Source organism: Lissotriton vulgaris, chromosome 12 (genome assembly GCF_964263255.1).
Source record: "Lissotriton vulgaris chromosome 12, aLisVul1.2, whole genome shotgun sequence".
In the NCBI taxonomy this organism is placed as follows: domain Eukaryota; kingdom Metazoa; phylum Chordata; class Amphibia; order Caudata; family Salamandridae; genus Lissotriton; species Lissotriton vulgaris.
This window is the reverse complement of record NC_141700.1, coordinates 794,516,831-794,529,755: the sequence shown is the minus strand read 5'-3', so window position 1 is coordinate 794,529,755 and position 12,925 is coordinate 794,516,831.

The window sequence follows — 12,925 nt, the reverse complement described above, 5'->3', positions numbered from 1 at the left end:
GCTCCCATCCCAGACACCTTCAGAGTAGCTCCCAGACACCTTCAGAGTAGCTCCCATCCCAGACACCTTCAGAGTAGCTCCCAGACACCTTCAGAGTAGCTCCCAGACACTTTCAGAGTAGCTCCCAGACACCCTCAGAGTAGCTCCCACCCAGACACCTTCAGAGTAGCTCCCAGACACCTTCAGAGTAGCTCCCAGACACCTTCAGAGTAGCTCCCATCCCAGACACCTTCAGAGTAGCTCCCAGACACCTTCAGAGTAGCTCCCGCCTTGAGTCCATTTTTAAATAAGCACTGGACCACATTTTCCTTTTAAAGTTAAGGGAAGGCTGTGTTTATTTTACATTATTAGTAGGGCTCTCGGTTTTCGATTTAAACTGATTTTTACATATAAATACAGACGGAAAACAAGTTTTCCTTTATCTGTATTTATATGTAAAAACGGGAAAACACTAGTACAGTGGTTCCCAAACTTTTGACTCCTGAGGACCCCCATTGAGCCACCACTGGAAGCCGGGGACCCCCAAGCAATTTGTAGGATTTAAATTTCAAACATTAAAACAGTAATTCAGAAAAAATTAACACACGTGTGCACACAAAACAAATACTCAAATTACTAATTATTTAGGGGCATATACAAGCCCCTATCACCATGAGAACATCACTTTTTGAGATGTTCCCGTGGCGATAGGGGATTTGCCTTATTTACAAGGCAACGTTAAGCCACTTAAAGTGGCTTAATGGTGCCTTGTAAATAAGACCCCCTTTCACCCAATGCTTAGCGTGAAAAGGGTGGGCAGTGGGTGTTGCGATGGGCGTTTCCCCTGCAACACCCATTGATTTTGATGCTGCACCCTATTTACAAGGGCAGCATAAATGGGAAGCAGCGCCAAAATTAAGACCAGGGAAAACCTGGTCTGAACTTGGCGAAACAAGGGAAAATGCTTCATTTCTCTTTGTTTTTGCAAAACACCTTGGATTGTTTATGTTCAGGAAGGTGACCCTTCCTGCACATCAACAACATTTAAAAAAATGAAATTTTGTAACTTCCATGTGTGCTGCATTAAGCAGCGCACATAGAAATGACAAAATTACATTTCAAGATTGTTTATGTGCATGAAGGGGGACCTTCCTGTACATAAACAATCTTCCCCTGTTAAGTGTAGAGCCAGCGCTAGGGAAACGCAGGGCTGGACCATATTTTTGTAAATATGGTGCAGCCCTGCGTTTCTGAAGTGGCGAAGTGTGCTGCTAAGCCAAGGAGGCTAGTGACACTATCCACCACTTCTGTTGTATTTTATATTGAAAGAATTTGCAAGAAAACAAAAAAAGTTAATGGGACGGTTGGTGCTGCATCTCCGCGACTTTTCAATGGTTGGCTTTATTTCGCAGTACAAGGCTCCTGCTCCTGCCCTGGCCAGACTAGAAACCCAAAGCAGCCCTGGCAAATTATTTCAGACCAGTGCCCATACGGTGCACACCAAGTGCAGTGATTGAGCCGGACGCCTACAAAGGGGGCTTTGGGAGGCTCTCCCCTTAAGAAATTTAGGAAATAATGGTGCATTCTATAACAGATTTATCATTATATATTGAATTGTATTAGCTTTTAAAGAATAGTAAACGAAGACCTGACTATGCACAAGAATGCGACAATCTTTCTGGGCGTTCTTCAATGATTCCCCCACTATCACCCTCCAACGTGCCTCTCATCGCTCCGTAGCCCCTCTGTCATAGGTATTTCATTTTTTATAGCCTCTCTCATACCATTGTAGGTTGTCAGAGCACTTTACATCACACACATATAGAGACAGTGAATCATATGTGTCAATCAGTGTAGAGAAAATGTTACATAAGGCAAAGGGGACTACAAGGTGTAGAATTCACATGTAATTCATACTGGTAGGCATTTTTAAAGAGTGCTGGTCTGGAGAAGCACAAACTCAGGATTCAGAACATAACACAGTGGTTATCATTGGCTTTAACAATAAAAATGTATTTCAACCCAAATAAACCTTTTTAGAAGCACCAGGATAACGAAAGACTGAGAAAAAAACATAAGTCACTAACTTGTACTTGCAGTTTGCAAGCAGCTGTTTGATGGCAGTTTCCATATGAAATACTGTTTTTGAAAATGCATGATACAAGTTCTTTGCAGTAGGCATATTAACCCTCTGTGCTACATTAGTTCAGTAAAAGCTGCCACTGGACAAAACTCTCTTGTCTCTCCAGCAGGGACATTAATCACTGTTGTTATCGTGACACTTTTATTGTTCTTTGAACACAGCTAATTAAACAAGATAATTTGCTGTGCTTTTAAAACTGCTGCCTGCGGACCCCCTGGTAATGTGTCAGGGACCCCTGGGGGTCCACGGACCACAGTTTGGGAAACACTGCACTAGTACATTTTGGTGCTCTGCTGTTCTCCAGCAGACCAGCCTCCAGTAACACAATACGATTTTTGATGCCCCAGCTCCGCTCCACCCCTCGAGTGAGGTCTTCATTCACATCATCTGAATCACACACCCAACCATCTGCTGTCTCCCCCTCCTTAAAGGGTTAAGAGGTGTCAGCTCGGGCTGAGGCAGCTTCCCGGGCACACACACAGCCGCACCCGAGTACTTAACAGGTCTTTGAAAGACCATTTACTTTCTAATGAGGCTTTGTTGTTCTTTCGCCCCTCCTTAGAGCCCCTGCCTCTTCACTCTGCCGATTGCCCGACCACCGCTGCCCATTCAATGACATTTTCAACCTGCTGTGAACAGGAGGAAACCGTCGCATGTCCTCAGAATCGGATAACAACATATGGACTATGAGCGCACCTTGCATAATTTGAGATGATGCCCAATACCGATATTTAATGAGACAGGGCAATTCCTGGCATGTATCCGCAATGGAACATTATTAGTGTTAACAAAAATAAAATCAATGTGTAGTAATGTCGGACAACTACTACTTGTCGTACAGCATGCACACAAATACACATCTATAAATTGCACCTTTGTGAATGTAACTCTCTGCACAAGTGCATGCTTTATGAATTATTCCCCATGCATAAGGAATACCTACGCCGGGAAAAGGTTAGTAAATTCGGTTCTCCTCAGTTAGAATTCCTGTATTCCCACGGGGTGTTCAATTCCTTGCCTTCCTCCTTCCACTGACTGCAAAGCCTGCAGCACACATCAGATGCTTTACTGTGTTCAAAACTTTGTTATGCAAAGGTTTGAGCAATTAATGCAGCTGGCAGTTCACTGACTTTTACTAACTTAAACACTTTTATGTGTCTGTGTGCTCCCTGCAGCCAACAAACAGAACACTTTAGCTCACTTAGATGCATGTTCATTAAAATGACAGAAACATGCTTCGAGATATCAACTCCGTCCCTCACGATCAAGAGCAGGTCATCTATATACGGAAGCCAAGGCAGTATGCGACTTACAAACGGATTGTTGTCTCAGAGACATGATCCTTTAATTTGCAGCACTAAAATCTCGACATGGCTGTAGGCTAGGTTGCCGCAGCAGCTCTAGCGCGCAGCTGCAATTAAAATGCACCTCAAGCCATAAGAAATGTCTGAGCACTCTGATATGCAAGCCGAGCATCACAACATTCAGAGGCTTACATAGAATTACACGGACTGTGGGAAATGGGGTTCCCACTGTCATGTGAAGTTTTCACACAAAGGAGTAAACATATTCACACAAGAAACAGGCAGAGATTTTGAGTTGCTTCTCGCAATACATTTGAAGCTTGCACCAGTGTCTTGTGAACACAAACGCGCCCCGCAGCCGCTAAAGTTAATTGTAGTGAGAGAGAGGGGGAGCAGGAGGGGAGCACGCCAGATATACCTGCTCCTGATTAGTTGTACCATCGCGACCCCAAGGAGAAGGCGTTTTAGCAACCTAGGAATAACGAAAGATAAAATAACAAGCATTTGCAATGCAATAGGTGTCGCTTTTATGCGAGTATAAGCTGTTGGCATTGTAAATAACAATGCCTTTTATTTATGATTTAAAAACCAAAACAAAAATTAAAGGCATTGTTATTTGCATTAATAGCTGAAACTCTCGTAAATGCAAAAACTATTGCATTGCAAATGCAGAGTTTACCAGTGAGGTGCTACTTTTCTTTTCATGTCATTAGCTTTTTTCAAGCAATAACACTAATTGATTTCTGAATAATGAGTTAAAAGGCATTAAGTTGTATTCCCTATGAGTGTTTTCTTTTTTCCAGTATGTTACTTTTTTTCAGGCAGCATATTACTGTGGTCTAATGCATAATTTAAATTGAATTGCTTCCAGGTGTTTATAGCGAGGCACAACTAGGCTGTAGCTGAAGGCAGTGTAAGTTTCTCTCAGTGGGGAAGTATGGTGTTCAGTGGGGAAGAACGCGTGGCACTCTGCGGTTGACAGAAACTGCCAGGCTCTGAGACAAATGGCTTGTCATAGCACTTTTAGCATATTTGGGACATTCTTCAAATGGCAAAGTCTTCAGATCAATGTATAGTGTTGGCCAATAACAACCGAGAGCATGTGTGCATTGTCAATTTAAATAAATGTTGAAAAATACTAGCTGTAGCGTCGTCTTTTGCTTGTGGCAAAAATAAAGGTGGATAAATACAGAAAAAATGTCCAAAAAATAAATATGGATAAATACAGACGCAAATGGCAAAAAAAATAAAAATGTACTTATCAATAAAGGACTAGCTTCGTTGTGTTTATAGGGAGACTCAGTACGTACGTATGATGGCAAACCACTTGGTTTGGTTGTTAAGCCCTCACCCACCAACCTAGTTGGTGGCATGCTTCATCATCGGGCCCACCACAGTGACACCGAATGTGTCCCGGGTGTGCTTCGACTCCAGATTACTGAGGAGCTGGTATACTTGCTGAGTGTGCTATGAGGGTGTGTGTAAGAAAGTGATTTAAAAGCTATGCAGTAGGTCCCAGTTCCCGAGGGTATATAGAAAACTTTAATATCTGGGCCCACGCTAGCACATAAAAAGGCAGTCGGACGCAGTGGAGTGAATTATGAGCTCCCACGTCCTATGTGGTCGACATGTTTCAGCCAGGCCTTTTATATTTACATCTGGCTTTCCTCAGGACCAATGAGTCTCGGGACACCGCAGCAGGACTACAGGTTTACGGAGCTCGCAGACCGACAATTTCGGTCCTCTCTCCCCCTGCCAGGTGACCCATGAGGCTTTAACAGCTAATAGCGAGTTAAAACAGAGGGAATCCCCCTCCATACACGTATAGCACCTTAGCGTGTGCGACACTTTTTAAACAACACTTATCACTTAAATATAGTTTATTTTTTTCACCCACACACTCGCTCCTGGTGGCCTGTAGACACTGAGCCATATTTATAACTAAAAAATGCAGTCATTCTTATCAAATGAGAGAAAGTTAAAGTGGATAAAAATATTTCTATTAAACATTAAGTCAATGTTTTTCTCCGCTTTCAATTAAGCCAATTACGTCTTCGAGTTTTATGGAGCGTTTCTTCTCTTTAAATTCCTGCTATTTAAACAAAGGCCTGTCCATGTCTGCTGTAAATATGGCCCCATGCCTACGGGTCACTGGGTGCAAAATGCCGGCGGCTTTTAAATGCAGCACTTAGAAATGGGAGAAAATGTAAATGAGTTTTATGGAATCCATATAAACGTAAAGTTAACTCCACTTTCATTTTCTCCAATTTCTACGTGCTGCCTTTACTCACACCAGTCTGTTGAGGAGCAAAGTTGTCTCAATGAGCTGGAAGGACCCAAGACTAACAGTTGACCTGCTCAGCTCCCCGTCCCTCTGACCTGCCCCCCAACCTGCTCAGCTACCCGTCCCTCTGCCCTGCACCCCAACCCTGACCTGCTCGGCTCCCTGTCCATCTGCCCTGCACCCCAACCTGCTCAGCTCCCCGTCCATCTGACCTGCCCCCCAACCTGCTCAGCTCCCCGTCCATCTGACCTGCCCCCCAACCCTGGCCTGCTCAGCTCCCCGTCCCTCTGCCCTGCACCCCAACCCTGACCTGCTCGGCTCCCTGTCCATCTGCCCTGCACCCCAACCTGCTCAGCTCCCCGTCCATCTGCCCTGCACCCCAACCCTGGCCTGCTCAGCTCCCCGTCCATCTGACCTGCACCCCAACCCTGGCCTGCTCAGCTCCCCGTCCATCTGACCTGCCCCCCAATCTGCTCAGCTCCCCGTCCATCTGCCCTGCACCCCAACCCTGACCTGCTCGGCTCCCTGTCCATCTGCCCTGCACCCCAACCCTGACCTGCTCGGCTCCCTGTCCATCTGACCTGCCCCCCAACCTGCTCAGCTCCCCGTCCATCTGACCTGCCCCCCAACCCTGGCCTGCTCAGCTCCCCGTCCATCTGACCTGCACCCCAACCCTGACCTGCTCAGCTCCCCGTCCATCTGCCCTGCACCCCAACCCTGACCTGCTCGGCTCCCTGTCCATCTGACCTGCACCCCAACCCTGGCCTGCTCAGCTCCCCGTCCATCTGACCTGCCCCCCAACCTGCTCAGCTCCCCGTCCATCTGCCCTGCACCCCAACCCTGACCTGCTCGGCTCCCTGTCCATCTGCCCTGCACCCCAACCCTGACCTGCTCGGCTCCCTGTCCATCTGACCTGCCCCCCAACCTGCTCAGCTCCCCGTCCATCTGACCTGGCCCCCAACCCTGGCCTGCTCAGCTCCCCGTCCATCTGACCTGCACCCCAACCCTGACCTGCTCAGCTCCCCGTCCATCTGCCCTGCACCCCAACCCTGACCTGCTCGGCTCCCTGTCCATCTGACCTGCCCCCCAACCTGCTCAGCTCCCCGTCCATCTGACCTGCCCCCCAACCCTGACCTGCTCAGCTCCCCGTCCCTCTGACCTGCCCCCCAACCTGCTCAGCTCCCCGTCCATCTGACCTGCCCCCCAACCCTGACCTGCTCAGCTCCCCGTCCATCTGCCCTGCACCCCAACCTGCTCAGCTCCCTGTCCATCTGCCCTGCACCCCAACCTGCTCAGCTCCCCGTCCATCTGCCCTGCACCCCAACCCCAACCTGCTCAGCTCCCCGTCCCTCTGGCTGCACCCCAACTTTGACCTGCTCAGCTCCCCGTCCATCTGACCTGCCCCCCAACCTGCTCAGCGCCCCGTCCCACTGACCTCCACCCCAACCCTGACCTGCTCAGCTCCTCGTCACACTGACCTGCCCCCCAACCCTGGCCTGCTCAGCTCCCCGTCCCACTGACCTGCCCCCCAACCCTGACCTGCTCAGCTCCCCGTCCCTCTGACCTGCCCCCCAACCTGCTCAGCTCCCCGTCCATCTGCCCTGCACCCAACCCTGACCTGCTCAGCTCCCCACCCCCTGACCTGCACCCCAACCCTGACCTGCTCAGCTCCCCACCCCCTGGCCTGCACCCCAACCCTGACCTGCTCAGCTCCCCGTCCATCTGCCCTGCCCCCCAACCTGCTCGGCTCCCCGTCCCACTGACCTCCACCCCAACCCTGACCTACTCAGCTCCCCATCCCACTGACCTGCACCCCAACCCTGGCCTGCTCGGCTCCCCGTCCATCTGCCCTGCACCCCAACCCTGGCCTGCTCAGCTCCCCGTCCCACTGACCTGCACCCCAACGCTGGCCTGCTCAGCTCCCCATCCTTCTGGCCTGCACCCCAACCAAGACCTGCTCAGCTCCCCGTCCCACTGAACTCCACCCCAACCCTGACCTACTCAGCTCCCCGTCCCACTGACCCCAGTTATATCGGGATCCCCTGACCCTCCTCCCAAGTCTCACCCCCATCTTCTCTGCCTCCTTTGCCAGGAGCTTGGGGTCCCTGTTACCAGCGCCCTCAGCACGTCCGACCCATGTCCGCGGCCTCCCCAGGAGGGCCTCATACCAGGTAAGGGAAGGGGCTCCGCCCTCTTCGCCTCCAGAGCTCTGTGCAGCAGTAGGGGGCAGAGGGACGGAAGTCGTCACAGTACCTGAGCCCCAAGCCTGCATCTCTGCCAGGCGCAGCGATGCCCGGCTGTACCCCTTCAATGGCAGCGCCAGGCATACGAATGGCCCTGCTGGCATTCCCAGGGGAATAGAGAGTGTATGGCAACCCCCTCCCCCCACACGATGTGGCATGGCCACGCCTTTCCCCACAGACACACCACCCACAAATCAAGAGTTGTACCCCAGCTCATACCTCTCTCTTGTGCGCATCTAGGATGAGGGCTCTCAGCTGGGCAAGGCTGGCATTAATCCGGGCACGCCGACGCTTCTCCGCCAAAGGCTTGGACGCCTGGGTGAGGGAAAGAGAAACACTGGTATTAGGACAAGCGCACATATATATATATATACAGGCAATCAATGCTCATAGGGCTAAAAGGGCTTCAGACCCTCCCTTGCCCCGTCCCTCGTGTATCTCAGCCTGGGCTGCTGCAGCTCGAGCTGGTGTGGGCTCGGCTGGGCAGTGTCTGGAGTCTTATCTCCAGCACACCTACGTTTTTCACAGGTCTTTGAAGACCATTTGCATATTTACATACCTTTGTAAACTGGTTACCAAGGCTTGTTTTTTTCCTGGTTCCAGTACCCCCTGGGCCCCCACTCTGCCTATTCCTTACTTGTGTATTTTACATTCACTGCCTTAGTGTGAGAATCCATTTCATGAAAAGGAATATAAAGTAGGGCTGCCAAAGGAAAATGCCAGCCATGTGTTGTTTAAAGAGCCTGAAAATGCCTCGTCTTGACACTAAATAGGGTTATTAATAAAAAGAAAGCATGCATTCATTATTAATGTGGCTTTTCTGTCTTTTTTCCCTTTAATTATCAGTCATGGATCATTCCGGCATCCCTAGAAGACGATTAAAAGTGCTTTCTATTTATATTTGCGGCTCGAAGGATGCGCAGATAAGTGCTAAAAATATGGCTTTAGGTGACTGTTTATTTTTGTACCGCCTGGGACATCAATATTATGAGCTGGCAACCCTAATCAGAAGACTGGAGGTTTGTTACAGGGTGTTACATATTTATTTCCTCCTCCCTCGATCCCTGAACAGGGCCGGACTGGGAACGCAAATCAGCCTTGGCAATTGAGTCGGACCAGCCGGGGGGCAGGGCGGTGGAGGATGGGAGTTGGGGGGCAGGGAGGGGGTGCGGGTGGAAAACACTGCAGCTGCTTTAAGTACAGGGGGCTGTTATTGCAGCACTGCTGCTAAACCGGACCCCTGTACCAAAAACGTCGCCCACCGCTCCAAAACTGGTCCCCACCAAGAAAACTCCTGATGCCCGCTCCGGCCAGTCCTGCCTGTCTGTGAATACCATAATAGCAATAGTTTAACATATCTGGAACCCTACGCCAGCCCTCAATAACATGCTGAGTTACTTCAAGTGTCTGGGCATGTACTCTGCATCCAGACAACTCACTCCTCATTTTCACACTTCATTTTCACATTCACCCTCGCAGCTATCACAATGCAGTCACACTGATCGCCCTGCACTCACACTGATCGCCCTGCACTCACACGGATCACCCTGCACTCACACGGATCACCCTGCACTCACACTGATCACCTTGCAGTCACACTGATCACCCTGCAGTCACACTGATCACCCTGCACTCACACGGATCACCCTGCACTCACACGGATCACCCTGCACTCACACGGATCACCCTGCACTCACACGGATCACCCTGCACTCACACGGATCACCCTGCACTCACACGGATCACCCTGCAGTCACGCGGATCACCCTGCCCTCACACTGATCACCCTGCCCTCACACTGATCACCCTGCCCTCACACTGATCACCCTGCCCTCACACTGATCACCCTGCCCTCACACTGATCACCCTGCCCTCACACTGATCACCCTGCCCTCACACTGATCACCCTGCAGTCACACTGATCACCCTGCAGTCACACTGATCACCCTGCAGTCACACTGATCACCCTGCAGTCACACTGATCACCCTGCAGTCACACTGATCACCCTGCAGTCACACTGATCACCCTGCACTCACACGGATCACCCTGCACTCACACGGATCACCCTGCACTCACACGGATCACCCTGCACTCACACGGATCACCCTGCACTCACACGGATCACCCTGCACTCACACGGATCACCCTGCACTCACACGGATCACCCTGCAGTCACACGGATCACCCTGCAGTCACACGGATCACCCTGCAGTCACACGGATCACCCTGCAGTCACACGGATCACCCTGAAGTCACACGGATCACCCTGCAGTCACACGGATCACCCTGCACTCACACGGATCACCCTGCACTCACACGGATCACCCTGCAGTCACACGGATCACCCTGCAGTCACACGGATCACCCTGCAGTCACACGGATCACCCTGCAGTCACACGGATCACCCTGCAGTCACACGGATCACCCTGCAGTCACACTGATCACCCTGCACTCACACGGATCACCCTGCAGTCACACGGATCACCCTGAAGTCACACGGATCACCCTGCAGTCACACGGATCACCCTGCAGTCACACGGATCACCCTGCAGTCACACGGACCACCCTGCAGTCACACGGACCACCCTGCAGTCACACGGACCACCCTGCCCTCACACGGACCACCCTGCCCTCACACGGACCACCCTGCCCTCACACGGACCACCCTGCAGTCACACGGATCACCCTGCAGTCACACGGATCACCCTGCAGTCACACGGATCACCCTGCAGTCACACGGATCACCCTGCAGTCACACGGATCACCCTGCAGTCACACGGATCACCCTGCACTCACACGGACCACCCTGCAGTCACACGGACCACCCTGCAGTCACACGGACCACCCTGCAGTCACACGGACCACCCTGCGGTCACACGGACCACCCTGCGGTCACACGGACCACCCTGCGGTCACACAGACCACCCTGCGGTCACACGGATCACCCTGCGGTCACACGGATCACCCTGCGGTCACACGGATCACCCTGCGGTCACACGGATCACCCTGCAGTCACACGGATCACCCTGCAGTCACACGGATCACCCTGCAGTCACACGGATCACCCTGCAGTCACACGGATCACCCTGCAGTCACACGGATCACCCTGCAGTCACACGGATCACCCTGCAGTCACACGGATCACCCTGCAGTCACACGGATCACCCTGCAGTCACACGGACCACCCTGCAGTCACACGGACCACCCTGCAGTCACACGGACCACCCTGCAGTCACACGGACCACCCTGCAGTCACACGGATCACCCTGCAGTCACACGGATCACCCTGCAGTCACACGGATCACCCTGCAGTCACACGGATCACCCTGCAGTCACACGGATCACCCTGCAGTCACACGGATCACCCTGCAGTCACACGGACCACCCTGCACTCACACGGACCACCCTGCACTCACACGGACCACCCTGCACTCACACGGATCACCCTGCAGTCACACGGATCACCCTGCAGTCACACGGATCACCCTGCAGTCACACGGATCACCCTGCAGTCACACGGATCACCCTGCAGTCACACGGATCACCCTGCAGTCACACGGATCACCCTGCACTCACACGGACCACCCTGCACTCACACGGATCACCCTGCACTCACACGGATCACCCTGCACTCACACGGATCACCCTGCACTCACACGGATCACCCTGCACTCACACGGATCACCCTGCACTCACACGGATCACCCTGCACTCACACGGATCACCCTGCACTCACACGGATCACCCTGCAGTCACACGGATCACCCTGCAGTCACACCGATCACCCTGCAGTCACACCGATCACCCTGCAGTCACACCGATCACCCTGCACTCACACGGATCACCCTGCACTCACACGGATCACCCTGCACTCACACGGATCACCCTGCACTCACACGGATCACCCTGCAGTCACACCTATCACCCTGCAGTCACGCGGATCACCCTGCCCTCACACCGATCACCCTGCACTCATACTGATCACCATGCACTCACCGCATAAAAACAGAGCCCAAAGGGATTATTGTTTATATTGTGTAATATGAGTTATGGACATTAAAATACATTCACACATTCACAAAGTGGGATATGTTTCCAATCACAGAATGTCCCAAAAACTCTTTAAAGTGGAGATACAAGTCATTTGTCTCAGAGCCATGACATTTCTGTCATCAGCACTTCTCTTACCTTTTCCCACAAGATCAGTTCAAACATGAATGGCAAAACATCGTAGTTAGAAAATGTTATATATATATATATAAATACCTGGATGCGACTCAATTCAAATTATGCACTAGACAAGATTAATATGCTGCCTGAAAAAAAAATTATCAACATCCTGGAAAACTCAAACACTCATAGTCTTTGACCTCTGACGGACTGACAGGTGGGATGTGTCAGGAAGGTCAATGTGAGAAGGTCGGACCCTTGCACATGAATATATCTGCCACCCGAGCTCAGATGGGCGAGGGGCATAAGGAGCCGATCTCTCACGTGGAGGCTGGTGAGGGCCTTTGGTCAGACCGGAGTGTGGCCATACAGACCCTAGTGGATGTGGGTAGTGTCTTGAATTTGAAACCTTTCTTTAGCCAGGGTAGGGTCACGAGGACAGGTGTGATATGGGCCCCAACCTCAACACGCGTTCAGGGGTTGGTCATGTGTGCACTGTACATGCTACCGCAGTCCTCCAAGCATGAAGTCCCCACAGTGTGGGTCAAGGGAGCATGTCCCCAGGGAGGCTGGGTGCGGGGCACACCCCGTGGTAATCCCAGGGCAGTGCTGGAATGAAGGGGGAACCCGCAGGATCTGGCAGCTGTTCTTGAGCAAGATCAGGGATCCCTCTGGCCCCCTAAAATATGCTGAATTTGTCCTGATGTCATTTGCCAACACCGGCACACAAGTCCGCAGCGCCCGCACAGTGTCTCCTTTCTGTTCATAGCAGTGGCATGCAGGTGGCAAGCAGGCGGCGAG